The sequence below is a fragment of the Taeniopygia guttata genome, chromosome 7, assembly GCF_048771995.1.
Source record: "Taeniopygia guttata chromosome 7, bTaeGut7.mat, whole genome shotgun sequence".
Classification (NCBI taxonomy): Eukaryota; Metazoa; Chordata; class Aves; order Passeriformes; family Estrildidae; genus Taeniopygia; species Taeniopygia guttata.
Genome location: NC_133032.1, coordinates 38,592,904 through 38,605,718, shown reverse-complemented (window position 1 = coordinate 38,605,718; position 12,815 = coordinate 38,592,904). Strand labels below are relative to the sequence as shown.

Genomic DNA, 12,815 nt, shown 5'->3' with positions numbered 1-12,815 from the left:
CCACAACTCGAATTTATTCCAAATTGAATGCAAAATGTTAAATTAAGCCACAACAATTAAAAAAAAAAAAAAAAAAAGCCCCAAACTTGCAGAAAGTTTCAGGAGGAAAAGGACCAGCCCCAGGAGCTGCCTTGCATGTGGCAGCCCAGGTGTAGAAATCTCTGCGTGCTCCCAGGCTGGTGTGGGTGAGGGGGAGGCAGGTGAGCACAGCCAGGGGAGATTGATGGAGCCACTTGGGCTAATGCAGAGCAGGAGATGCTAAAGGCTTGTGACGCTCACATTTGCCTGTTCCATTACTGTGCTCTAAATGTTGTTTCCCCGGCGCCTCCTGGGCTGATATTTCGCTCATCTCCACCGGTTTTATTAAAAAAAATGATTAAAGCCCCCCCAAGAAAAATGAAAACGGAAGGAGGAAATCATCTCGCCCTCATTTTGCACAGAGGCATTTTGGAGGCTCCCAGGCCTTTGTTTTTCATCTCAGAGCAGAGGGGGGTGCTCCTGCAGCCCACCTGCAAACCTTGGGCAGGAAAGGGTTACTGCCCCTGGCTGAGAAACCCCAACCCCTGAAAATCCTCTGGAAAAGGGAGCAGGTGGCTTTGGCTGAGGAAAATGCAGGTTTGGCCAGAGGAGAGGGGTCAGGGCTGATGAGATCAGAGACTGGGGCAGGGGTGGTGGGAAGGGACCTTAAATCCTTAAATCCAATTTATTCCACCCATTCCATGGCAGGGACACCTCCCACTGTCCCAGGCTGCTCCAGCCTGGCCCTGGGCACTGCCAGGGATCCAGGGCAGTCAGAGCTGCTCTGGGAATTCCAGCCCAGCCAGGAATTCCCAATTCCCAATCTCCCACCCATCCCTGCCCTCTGGCAGTGGGAGCCATTCCCTGGCTCCTGTCCCTCCATCCCTTGGCCCCAGTCCCTCTGCAGCTCTCCTGGAGCCCTTCAGGCCCTGCCAGGGGCTCTGAGCTCTGCCTGGATCCTTCCCTTCTCCAGGGGAACATTCCCGGGGCTCTGAGCTCTGCCTGGATCCTTCCCTTCTCCAGGGGAACATTCCCGGGGCTCTGAGCTCTGCCTGGATCCTTCCCTTCTCCAGGGGAACATTCCCGGGGCTCTGAGCTCTGCCTGGATCCTTCCCTTCTCCAGGGGAACATTCCCGGGGCTCTGAGCTCTGCCTGGATCCTTCCCTTCTCCAGGGGAACATTCCCGGGGCTCTGAGCTCTGCCTGGATCCTTCCCTTCTCCAGGGGAACATTCCCAGCTCTCCAGAGGGACTCCAGCAGTGCTGTGGAACACCCAGTTCCTATTTTCCTTTGGCTTTTCCCTCTCTGTTCCCCGGGCATGCCCTGCCCTGTCTCCCCAGGTGAATCAGGGCACAGTTTCCATGTGAAGGAGGTTTTGGATTCCTGCTCCTGCAGGGACGGTGTCAGACCACCCCAAACACCCAACAGAAGGAGCCCGCCCAGGGCCAGCTGCAGGATTCAGAAATCAGCAGGAAAATGCAAAATACCTCCCAGGGAAAGTGGGACTTTTAGTTTAGATAGAAATAATTTAGAATTTCTTGATGGGTTGAAGTTGAGAATTTGGCTGGTTTTCTCTTGGAAAAATGGGTATTTCTGTGCACCTGGGCACAAATATTCTCTGTATGTGGGCTGGATTTCTTTGGTTTGAGATTTTGATTTGTTGCTCAGGTTTTTGTTTTTTTTGGTTTTTTGTTTTTTTTTTTTTTAATCTACCTCTTTATTTTTAATATGTCTTTAAGGAGTCATCCTTCCAATCTCCTTTATACCAAACACACTTTTATTTCAAAATATTCTGTGGCCCACCGTTTCTCATTTGGCAGCACAGCCCATCTTTTCCCGATGTTTTAGCAGGAGGGAAATCCCCAGGGCTGCTCCTCTGTTCCCCAGGCTGGGAAGGGCTGGATCCCCCTCCCCAGAGGTTTCCCACTCCTGCCCCAGGCTGGGTTTCCCATTTCTGGTGCTGCCAGGGGCATTTCCAGCATTCCCCAGCCCTGGCAGAGAATCCCCGTGCCCGGCTGGGTTTGCTGGGCGCTGCTGGTGCTTTATTTCAGATTAAATTCTGATTTCAGCCCCGCTGTGGGGCTCTGCTCAGCCCCACTCCTGCTCTGCCCTTCCCTCCCTGCACCTCCTGCTCGCTGATTTTCTGATTTTTCCTCTGCTGCTGCTGCCATTAGAGGGAAATGATTTTTCCTCCGTTTGCTCAAAGCCAGGTTTAAAGGCAGGTCCCCGAGGCAGCAGGAAAGTCGATCCCCTAAGCTACTCCCTCATTGTTTGCTTTTTTTACATGTAATATCCCATTTCTGAGCCGGGCTGCGGTTTAAAATACAGCACGCGCTGCGTAAATACATCCCTCAGAAAGGGGCTAATATGACATTTAATGGAAATTAACTGCTTTTATTGTGGTGTTTTGTTGCACCGCCACCTGAAAAATGGATAAATCCACTTCATGTACGCAGAAATATTGCCCGGGCTTTTCTTTTTGCCAGTTTCTTGACTTTAAATGGATGTAGCTGCATTTATGCTGCTGAGCTCGTTTAAAATATATCCAAATATATGTAATTTTACCTACAGCAGTCCACCTAAGAATTCCACCTGCATCTCTCCCCCATTACTTATGTACTTAGAGCCCTGGAAAATGCAGAGATCCGTGGGGAAATTCCAGATAAACCCTGGTATTTATCGCAGGGCTGGAGCAGCAAAGGGTTACTTGAGCCCAGGCATTGTAAGTACAAGCAACAGGACTCCATTGGCTTTAATTTGTCCATGTCTTTCATTTGATACTCCCAGTATTAATAGCTTTGCAAGGAAATTCTGCAGTCATTAATCATAATAATTAATCAGATCCAATTATATTGCATATAAATGCGAACAAATTGCTGAAAAAATAATGATCTATCACCAACATGTCACGAGGAAAAAGAGACTAAAATAGTAATTAGAAGCAGGGATTTAGTTGTGTGCAAGTACTCTGCGCCTGATTTTAGCAGTGTGATGATCTGATGATGTAATTAGTGGGAAGAAAGTCAAGCAGGCTTTTGCAGCAGACCCCTTAATGACTGTGCAGCACAGGAAAAAATATCCTTGCATTGCTGACTGCCTTTATATTTACCCTTAAACCCTCGCTGCTTTACAGAGCCGCTTGCAAAAAGATGGCTTCTGGCATTTTCCACCCAGATTGCCTTCAGATGCTTCAAAAATATTCAGAATTCCCCCCAGTATTGGCATGGGGCAGCAGCACTTCCCCCTGCACAAAGGGTGGGAGCTGGGTGTAAATCTGCTGGTTCTGGTAAATCCAGGAAATCTGATTCTGGTAAATGTAGGAAATCTGCTGATTCTGGAATATCCAGGAAATTACTGGCTCTTGTAAATGAAGGAAATCTACTGGTTCTGGTAAATCTAGGAAATCTGTTGATTCTGGTAAATCTAGGAAATCTGATTCTGGTAAATCTAGGAAATCTGATTCTGGTAAACCTAGGAAATCTGATTCTGGTAAATGTAGGAAATCTGATTCTGGTAAACCTAGGAAATCTGATTCTGGTAAATGTAGGAAATCTGATTCTCGTAAATCTAGGAAATCTACTGGTTCTGGTAAATCTAAGAAATCTACTGGTTCTGGTAAATCTAGGAAATCTGCTGATTCTGGAATATCCAGGAGATCTACTGGTTCTGGTAAACGTAGGAAATCTGATTCTGGTAAATCTAGGAAATCTGATTCAGGTAAATCTAGGAAATCTGATTCTGGTAAACCTAGGAAATCTGCTGATTCCGGTAAATCTAGGAAATCTACTGATTCTGGAAAATCCAGGAAATCTACTGGTTCTGGTAAACGTAGGACATATGATTCTGGTAAATCTAGGAAATTACTGGTTCCGGTAAATCCAGGAAATCTGATTCTGGTAAATCCAGGAAATCTGATTCTGGTAAACCTAGGAAATCTGATTCTGGGAGGTTTAAATCCGTGCCTAGATCTACCCATCATTAGCAGATTTAAATCTGGGTGCTAACCTCCTGCTTCTACAGCACTGAGCTGGTTCTGTGGCGATGCTCTGTACCAGGGCCCCCGTTTTGCTGTCCCTGCCAGGTGCTAGGTGCCCTATTCCTGCCCAGAGCAGCTGGGATTTTGTGTTTTATTTCCTCAGACCACCCTGGGTGTAGCACAGGGTGCCCAGGGCAGTGCCAGCCCCCCTTCCCACCCCTCTGTGCTCAGAGGCAGATTTTGGGTGCTCTGGCAGGCACACCCTGCTCAGCACACACCGAGTGAGTTTTTAGGAACAGCAGCCCCAGGTCTTTAAACTCCCGTGCCCTGCTCCAGTGGATTACACTTGAAACAGTGACTGAAGATTGATGAGCAGGTTTATGACAGATTTTCTACTTGAAAATAAATGTGAAGTTCATCATAGTTTTCAATACTAAGCACTGCACTTTCCTGCCTTTGATCTGGGTGTTGTGACTACTACAAAGAAATAAAACCTTATCTTACCTTTTCCAGCATCTACTGCAGAAGACCTCAATAATGCATAAGAACATCTGGAAGTGCGGTAATTTCGGCTATCAGAGATAAGAATTGACACAAAACAGGTAAACCCTACAAAGTCATCATGTTGAAATGAGCTGATTAAGGTCTGGGAACATAAAACATCATGTAGAATGTTTTCATGCTTGCTCCATCTTCCCGTTTTCTATATATTTATATAGAAAAGAAGGAATGCCAATTATTTCCTCTTTTCTTTTCCGGTGTGTTTAATAGGTTGATTAGCTGGAAGCCATAATATATTTTTATATAAAGAGGCAGGAGTGACTGCAGATCTATTGCCATCTATTTCTGTTTGGAGTTAACTGCGAGTGCATAGAAAATACATGGGCATAGTAAACAGGGGTTTGAAATGACAATTTTTTACTGGTTGCAAGTGCTAATTGCTAGTTTCTCAAGGGTATAGAATTAATCACCTGCTAGATTTACAGTCTCTAGGTTGAGACCTGAGGATGGAGGCAATAAGAAAAGCTCTTGAGGGACATATCATATGGTGAGTCTAAATATCAGTCTCTATGCATATGTAAATTGGCAACAAAGTTTTTTCAAAGCTCAAGTATGCTAATTTCAAACAGGCAGGACTAAAGCTCGCTTTTAGCAGCTGTTTAACGTCTGCCTGTGGGTGGTAGAGAGAGCTTAAAATACAAGCAAACAGTGGTGCATAAGTAATTAAGCAACATTTTGCCGGGCATAAATAATTCTGTTTATATTGCTCTTTGAAGAGTATGGAATACAAAATAACAGCTCGAGTGCACCTTTGGTCACCAGAGGTTGGCTGTGCCTCCTCCTTACCTTTGCTGCTTCCACCTTTTCCAGGCAGGAATGAAATGGGGGTCAGGGCTGCTCCTGCCGTGTGTGTGTGCTGGAGAACTTCACTCTGCATTGCAGCAAAACAAAACAGACCCTGGAAGTTTTTAACGTGGTGTATTTGCAGCTCAGATAATTCCCTTTTTCTTTTCCCCTCTAATAATTCCCCCCTGCCCTTTCTTCCCCAGCCTGCAGCTCCCCAGTGCTGCAGAGTGGCTCTGGGAAGGAGAAAGGAGATTCATCCCTTTGGAGATCTCTGCACTTTCACCACATCAAAGTTGATAAAATTATGCTGCATGTGCTATTTTGCTAAATTGTAAAAATTAGTGAGTCAACTCGACTATTTTCAAGGTCATAAGGCTGTTGATAATCCATAAAACAAAACAGCCTGACTTTTGCAGTTGTTATCACTTAAATTATTGCGTGCATTAAAATAATAAGATGGTTGCCTTTATGGGATTCTCCTAAACCCAGGAGTCACTGAAGTGGCTGAGCACAAAACGCTCGTGTAATTTTGATGGCTCCTCTGAACTGCCAGAATTGACTAAAAGCTGGGAAAACTAAAACAAGAGAGATTTAAAAAATATCTCATTTGCCTCAGTAAAGACCTTGAAATTAATCACAAGGAAGATGAAAGATGTAACACGATTTGGGAACATCTAGTCTGGAAAAAAGGATTATAAGTGCCGGCTGTGATAAGAGTCAGGAATTGAGAAGCGGGGTTTGATGAAATGCTGATGGTTTAAAGAATTAGGAGTTAAAAGCAGAGGTGGTTTGTGCAGAACCCTGTGTGTTGCAGCGAGGGCTGGCACCGGTGTCCTGCTGCTGTGGTGGCACCGCTGCTGCAGCGGGAGGGGAGGGAGGGAGCCTGGTGCAGCAGGAGCAGGGGAGGCTTTGGGGATGGGGATGGGGATGGGGCTGGGGGAGCAGCAGGAGGCTGGCACAGCTCCTCAGTCTGGGCCATTTTCCTGTTCCCCCGAGCTCCGGTTCTGGATGGCCCGGCAGGTCCTGGCTGCTCACAGCCCCGCTCAGCACCTTTCCCTGGAGCACCTGCGAGCTGCTGCCTCCCAGGCCCTGCAGCTCAGCCTTTCCCTCCCCTTCCTGCTCACCTTTCCCTCCGAGTTTAATTATTCATTCCCTAATTTGCTGCTCTCCCCGCACACTCCCCTGGCCATTTGTCACTGCGGCTGAGCAGCGCTGAGACTGATGGGGACATGTTCCCAGAGCCAGCAGCACAGCCCAGGGAAAGGCAGCCTGGCCAGGCATGGCTTGGGTGCATCCCCTCGCTGCCCCCAAATCCTGAACAGGGAGAGCCATGTGGAACTGGGGTTCTGCTCCAAACCCCAAACAGGGAGAGCCATGTGGAATGGGGAATCCTGCTCCTCATTGCCCCCAGATCCCAAACAAGGAGAGCCATGTGGAACGGAGAATCCTGCTCCTCACTGCCCCCAAACCCCAAACAGGGAGAGCCATGTGGAACTGGGGTTCTGCTCCAAACCCCAAACAGGGAGAGCCATGTGGAACTGGGATTCTGCTCCTCACTGCCCCCAAACCCCAGACAAGGAGAGCCATGTGGATTTGGGGATTCTGCTCCTCTCTCTTCACTGCCCCCAGATCCCAAACAAGGAGAGCCATGTGGAATTTGGGGATTCTGCTCCTCTCTCTTCACTGCCCCCAAATCCCAGACAAAGAGAGCCATGTGGAACTGGGATTCTGCTCCTCACTGCCCCCAGATCCCAAACAAGGAGAGCCATGTGGAACTGGGGATTCTGCTCCTCACTGCCCCCACATCCCAAACAAGGAGAGCCATGTGGAACTGGGGATTCTGCTCCTCACTGCCCCCAAACCCCAAACAAGGAGAGCCATGTGGATTTGGGGATTCTGCTCCTCTCTCCTCACTGCTGCCACATCCCAAACAAGGAGAGCCATGTGGAACTGGGGGTTCTGCTCCTGCCTGGTCCAGCACAGGTGCCTGGAGCAGCTGGGGCTCCCCATCCCTGGAGATGTCCCAGGCCAGGCTGGACAGGGGGCAGTCGGAGGTGTTCCTGCCATGGCAGGGGTGGGATTTAGGGTCCCTTCCCACCCCCAGCAGCGTGGGATCCAGTGATCCCATCACAGGAACCCAAAGCCTGGTCTGGATTTGGGAGCAGCGGTGCAGGAGGATCGATGCCTGGAGAGGCATTAATTAATTAATTGTTCCAGGTCACATCACAGTGACCCCACGGGGGGGGTGGCAGCTGCACCCCTGGTGTGGGCAGGCCAGAGCCCCAGGAAGGGCAGAATTGGAGTGGGGCAGCCCAGGGAACCACAGGGGGATGGCCCTGCAGGCCTCAGCGGGCAGATTTTGGGCATTCTCTGTCCGTGGTGTCCGTGTGGAGCTGAGAACGCAGCTTTGGCTGAGTGGCTCTCGATGCTCTGCCTGTGCCAGGACAAATTATTTACAGCTGTTCACCTTCTAAAAGAATATTATGTTAAAGGTCCTTCCAACTGAAAATCTGCCTTCTCCCTGCTCTCATTTTTAAATGCCCAATTTAATTCCTGAAGCAGCCCCTCTGTTTGCCGTTGTGATTACACTTACCGTTTTCTATCCCTGTTGCTGAGCTCTCCTCTTGCCTATAAAATGGGACTTTTCCAGGCTGGTTTTGTTCTCTGAGCCCCCTCCCCTTCTGCTCTTTGGGGGTGGTGGCTCTGCCCCTGCAGCTGGAGAAGCCAGCTTGGAGAGCAGAGGATTGCACCAAGGTCAAGCTAAGAAAATTAAGAAATTTTTGAGTTTTGTAGTGATTTTCTCACAGGGAGAGGTGATAAATATGTTCACATTAATTTTTTTCTCATAAATAAAGAGTTTTCAGCCTCCCTGCAATAACTGAGGAGCTGAGGGAGAAACTGTGCTCACCTGGGAAAGAGTGAGTGTTTCTCCATCTCCTGAAGGACTTTCCTGCTTAACCCATGGAATTCATGCTCAGTATAATTTGTGCTTGCAGTTAGCAATAAGAACCAAACTAAGACAAAAATAAAGAAGACAAAAAATACAATTTCTAGCCAAGTAGCTGGTTTCTGGCACAGGAGGATGCTTGCAGAAATGTGGAATATAATCCCATTTCTTGCCAGATTTGTGCTCTGGGTTTCACTTTTGCAGCAGCTGGGAGATCTCGGGAAACTTTGGGCTGTTTTCCACTGATGCTGTGAAATCCAGTGGCACAGGGGTTTTTTACTGGGAAATCCCAGCTTGGGTTCCCCCTGCAAAGCCCACCACCACCCCCGGGCTGGGCTTCCCCACTGCCCACATGGATTCCTTGGGGCTCAGGGGGGTTTTTACCCACGGAATAAAGGGGGAGGATGTGAGCCTGGCTCTGCTCCCAGTGAGAGCTCATCCGTTATTTAGGACAACAGTGCAGCTGTGGAATACTATATTTTAATAGTATATCTGGAGAACAACATCCTGTATTGATTTTTCATTTTGGTTTGTTTTTCCTCAGGGCTTTTTTATTGGTATGATTATGTGAGTTTGCTCCCACCTGCTACCAGGCACTGGCTTTCATCTTATGGGCACTCATTTGCATAAAACCTAAAAGCAAGGGATAATAATAAATATTTGGCTATTTCATGAATTTTAAAATTGTTTTCGTTACCAGGGAGAAATACTTTTGCAGGGCCTTTATTTCCTACTGAATTTTTGACTGCTGGCCTTAAAGGAAAATAAAAAAAGGGAATTTCCTATCTCTTTTTCTTCGGTAGTATTGTGCATTTGCTTGAATGTAAACGTTCCACAGTAAAAGCAATCCGATTAAAAGAAAATTACCTGCTCCTGGTGCTGTCAGCTTCCCAGTAATATTATGGGATTTAAAAAATCATTCAGGAAGCCACGGGTCCAGGTAGTTTGTGCCAACGCAGGGCAGATTCCTTCCAGCTCCGAGACACTCGCACATTAGATTAAAGAAATAGAACCCAACCCTTTTCGGCTGTCAGGCTGCTGTGGCAGAATTTAGTTCTGTTCTCAAGAGCTTCCCTGTCCCATGAGTGCAAAGACAATAGTGCACTGTATAGAGAGCCAATAAATCAATTAGCTGTAACAGCCAGCGTTCAGGAAATGCATTTATTCTCTTCAATGAAAACACAGTTTTTACTTGTAGCCATACTTCATACTGTTAAGGTCAATTTTTCATGTGGAAATTAAATCCAGTGGATGAAAAACTGCTTGTATATTCCATAAAGCAGGGGAGAAGTGTTCTCACTGATGTGGGATCACAAGTTTGTTTTATTTGTAATTATCCTTCCGCAGAGTAATTGAGATTCCAAACAGTGGCTTAATGGCTCGGCGCCCTCAAATTACCGCTGCCGGTAGCTTTACCTCTCCGAAAATAAGCGAGCTTTCCAATTGCAACGCAGCTGCTCAAGCCCGGCTCCTTTTGGAACAATTAATTGAGAGAGGTGATTAATAGCTTAATAATGGGCTGCTCCGAGGACAGGGAACGTGTAATTCTGTGTCCCTAAAACCGCTCCTAACTGAAATCCCTGCGGCTCGCGTGTCCTGAGCTCAGCTCTGAGCCCAGTCCTAAACCATCTTTGTCCTGAGCCCAGCTCTGCCCTAAACCCAGCTCTGTCCTAAACCCAGCTCTGCCCTGAGCCTAGCTCTGTCCTAAACCCAGCTCTGTCCTAAACCCAGCTCTGCCCTAAACCCAGCCCTGCCCTAAACCCAGCCCTGCCCTAAACCCAGCTCTGGCCTAAACCCAGCTCTGCCCTGAGCCCAGCCCTGCCCTGAGCTTGGCACAAAGTCAAAAACACCTGTGGCTTTGATTTTAGCCCATGGAAAAAACTGCCAACTTTGTATGAGGAATTACAAGCCACAAGGGTTTGAGTTGTGTGGTGGTTGAATTAACACAGAGTGAAAAAGTAAAATTTTGGGGTTTTTAGAATGTGATTCAGGGGTACAAGATGGAAGGATTTGGGTGTGCCCTGACCTTCTTCTCCTTCTTGCCCTCCATGCCTTGGTGTGATGGTGACACTTTTCTGTTGGTTTAAGGTAGAGACACACTTTCCGACATAAATGATAGATATTGGCATGTTATTGCAAACCTAGTACAGGTAGTTTTTGGTATAAAATGCAAACACTGCCCTGAGGGCAGACAGAATGCCATGGCCGAGCTGCTGGCCAGAGCTCAGCAGGGCAGAGAGAGAATGTTCTGGATAAGGGACAATAAACACCCTTGAGAAGGCAATCCTATACATCCAGACTCCTTCTCTGGCTGGGAAACGAGGATTTTTACATTCTTGGGTTCATCCCGACACCAGACCCCCAGAGGGTCCCTGCCAGCACTGGGCCCTGCTGTGGGTGAGGTGATGGAACCCAGAGCTGGAGAGGGGCAGAGGGAGAACAACACGAGTGCCTGGGTTTGCAGGGACGGGAAGGGTCGGGACCTGCCCCGCTGCTGGCCTGGCTGGTGCTGGGCACCTCAGAACCAGCACTCCAGGAAAACATTCCTTAGGCTGGCTGTAAGTTTAAACAAAGTGCAGTTTAAAGCCAGCTAAAGCGTTCATTTAGGTTAATTAATGCATGCTAAGCTATAGCAATTAGCTGTAATTATCGCTGGGGCGCAGGTAGAGCTGGCTGGGAGTGTGGCTGCTCCTGGGCTGCTCCTGCCTTTCCCACAGCTCGGGAGGGCTGTGCTGGCCAGCAGCCGCTCCTGGGGACAGCTCCTATCGGAGATCCACATGGACATTCCCAAAATCCTGATGCAAACAGATTTCTGGGCCTGGCAGGGGCAGGGGCAAACCTCCCTCAGCTGGAGCTGCTCCATGCAGGAGCTCCTGCTCCAGGACACAGCCTGGCTTGGCACCAGCTTAGTCTGAGGAGAACTCAGGGCAGGGGATGTTGGAAATGCAGGTGAACCCAATGGGCAGAAATGGCCATGTCTGACTCAATTTGAAAGGCTGAACTATTTCTTTATTATAACTATGGTTAAAATACATTAATATACTAGATAAAAGGAGGATACTAAAACTCCATACTACTTTCTCTGACTCTAACTCATAATTCGTGACCCTCTCTGAGAGCCCAGCCCCAGGTGGGTTGGATTGGATTGAGTTGGGTTGGATTGGGTTGGGTTGGATTGGATTGGATTGGATTGGATTGGATTGGATTGGATTGGATTGGGTTGGATTGGATTGGATTGGATTGGCCATCAGGCTCAAACAATCCTCACCAGAATCCAACCCAGCAAACACCCAGGTAAACAATTCTCCAAACACATTCCACATGGGAAAACAAGGAGCAGAAATAGAAATTGTTTTCTCTTTCATTTCTCTCTGTGCTCCTCTATGAAAAATCCTGAGAGGGAGAGAAATGTGCTGCCACAAGAAAGCCCAGCCTGGGAGCCACAGTGGGAATGGCAGGACTCGCTCAGGGAGAATTCTGGAATTCTGGAGCTCTGGGAGTCCCCGCGCTGCGAGGCTGGGTGGAAGGGATTTGTAAATTGTTTTGCAGTTAGTGACCTCCCGCTGAGTTTCCTCAGACTTGGGCCAATAATGGACACATTTATTCTCTCCTTTTTGTCGAGAACTCCATCAGAGAGAGAGAATGGAGGTAAACAGAGCAGGGCTCTGAAAAGGGAGCAGAAAATAAGATTTTTATTGTAGCATTTGCATAATAGTCATCTTACAAAATTGCCTGGGAATAACGGGAGGAGGAGATGGGGATGAATAGGTTAAGGAGAAGGAAAGTCAATTTTTAGTGGTGCTGGAAGTGATAATGTTCTCTCCTCCCTCGGGTACAAGAGGGGAGTGTGGCAGGGCTCTGAGGGAGGGACGGCAGTGCTGGGGGACCTGCCTGGACAGAGAGTGCCAGCACTGCCAAAACCACAGCTGGGGCTGTGCACCCCTCTGGGGCTGCCTGGGGGTGTCAGAGAGCTCCAGGGACAGAGCTGGACCTCCTCTCCTGCTGTCCTCCCCGACCTCCCCTGACCGGGGCCGTTCCCTCTCCTCCTGGCCCTGTCCCCTGTGTCTGTTCCCTGTCCCTCTCCTGTCTCTGTTCCCTGTCCCTGTTCCCTGTTCTCTCTCCTGTCTCTATTCCCTGTTCCCTGTCCCTGTCCCTCTCCTGTCCCTGTTCCCTGTCCCTGTTCCCTGTTCCCTCTCCTGTCCCTCTCCTGTCTCTGTTCCCTGTCCCTGTTCCTGTTCTGTCCCTATCTCTGTTCTCTGTTCCCTGTCCCTGTTCCTGTTCTGTCCCTGTCTCTGTTCTCTGTTCCCTGTTCCCTGTGCCTGTCCCTGTTCCCTGTCCCTGTTCTCTCTCCTGTCCCTGTTCCCTGTCTCTGTTCCCTGTCTCTGTTCCCTGTTCCCTCTCCTGTCCCTGTTCCCTGTCCCTGTTCTCTCTCCTGTCCCTGTTCCCTGTCTCTGTTCTCTGTTCCCTGTCCCTGTTCTCTCTCCTGTCCCTGTTCCCTGTCCATGTTCTCTCTCCTGTCCCTGTTCCC

General features: G+C 48.5%; 1 long non-coding RNA gene across 4 annotated transcripts in view; it reads left to right on the top strand.

Moving 5' to 3' along the window:
• Positions 1 to 12,815, top strand: part of LOC116808619 (uncharacterized) — a 178,839-nt gene that overhangs the window by 76,007 nt on the left and 90,017 nt on the right. For all 4 annotated transcript variants that reach the window (XR_012056878.1, XR_012056879.1, XR_012056880.1 and 1 more), the window contains exon 2: positions 4,507 to 4,595. This is a non-coding gene — a long non-coding RNA (uncharacterized lncRNA). The remainder of the gene's footprint in view (positions 1 to 4,506; positions 4,596 to 12,815) is intronic.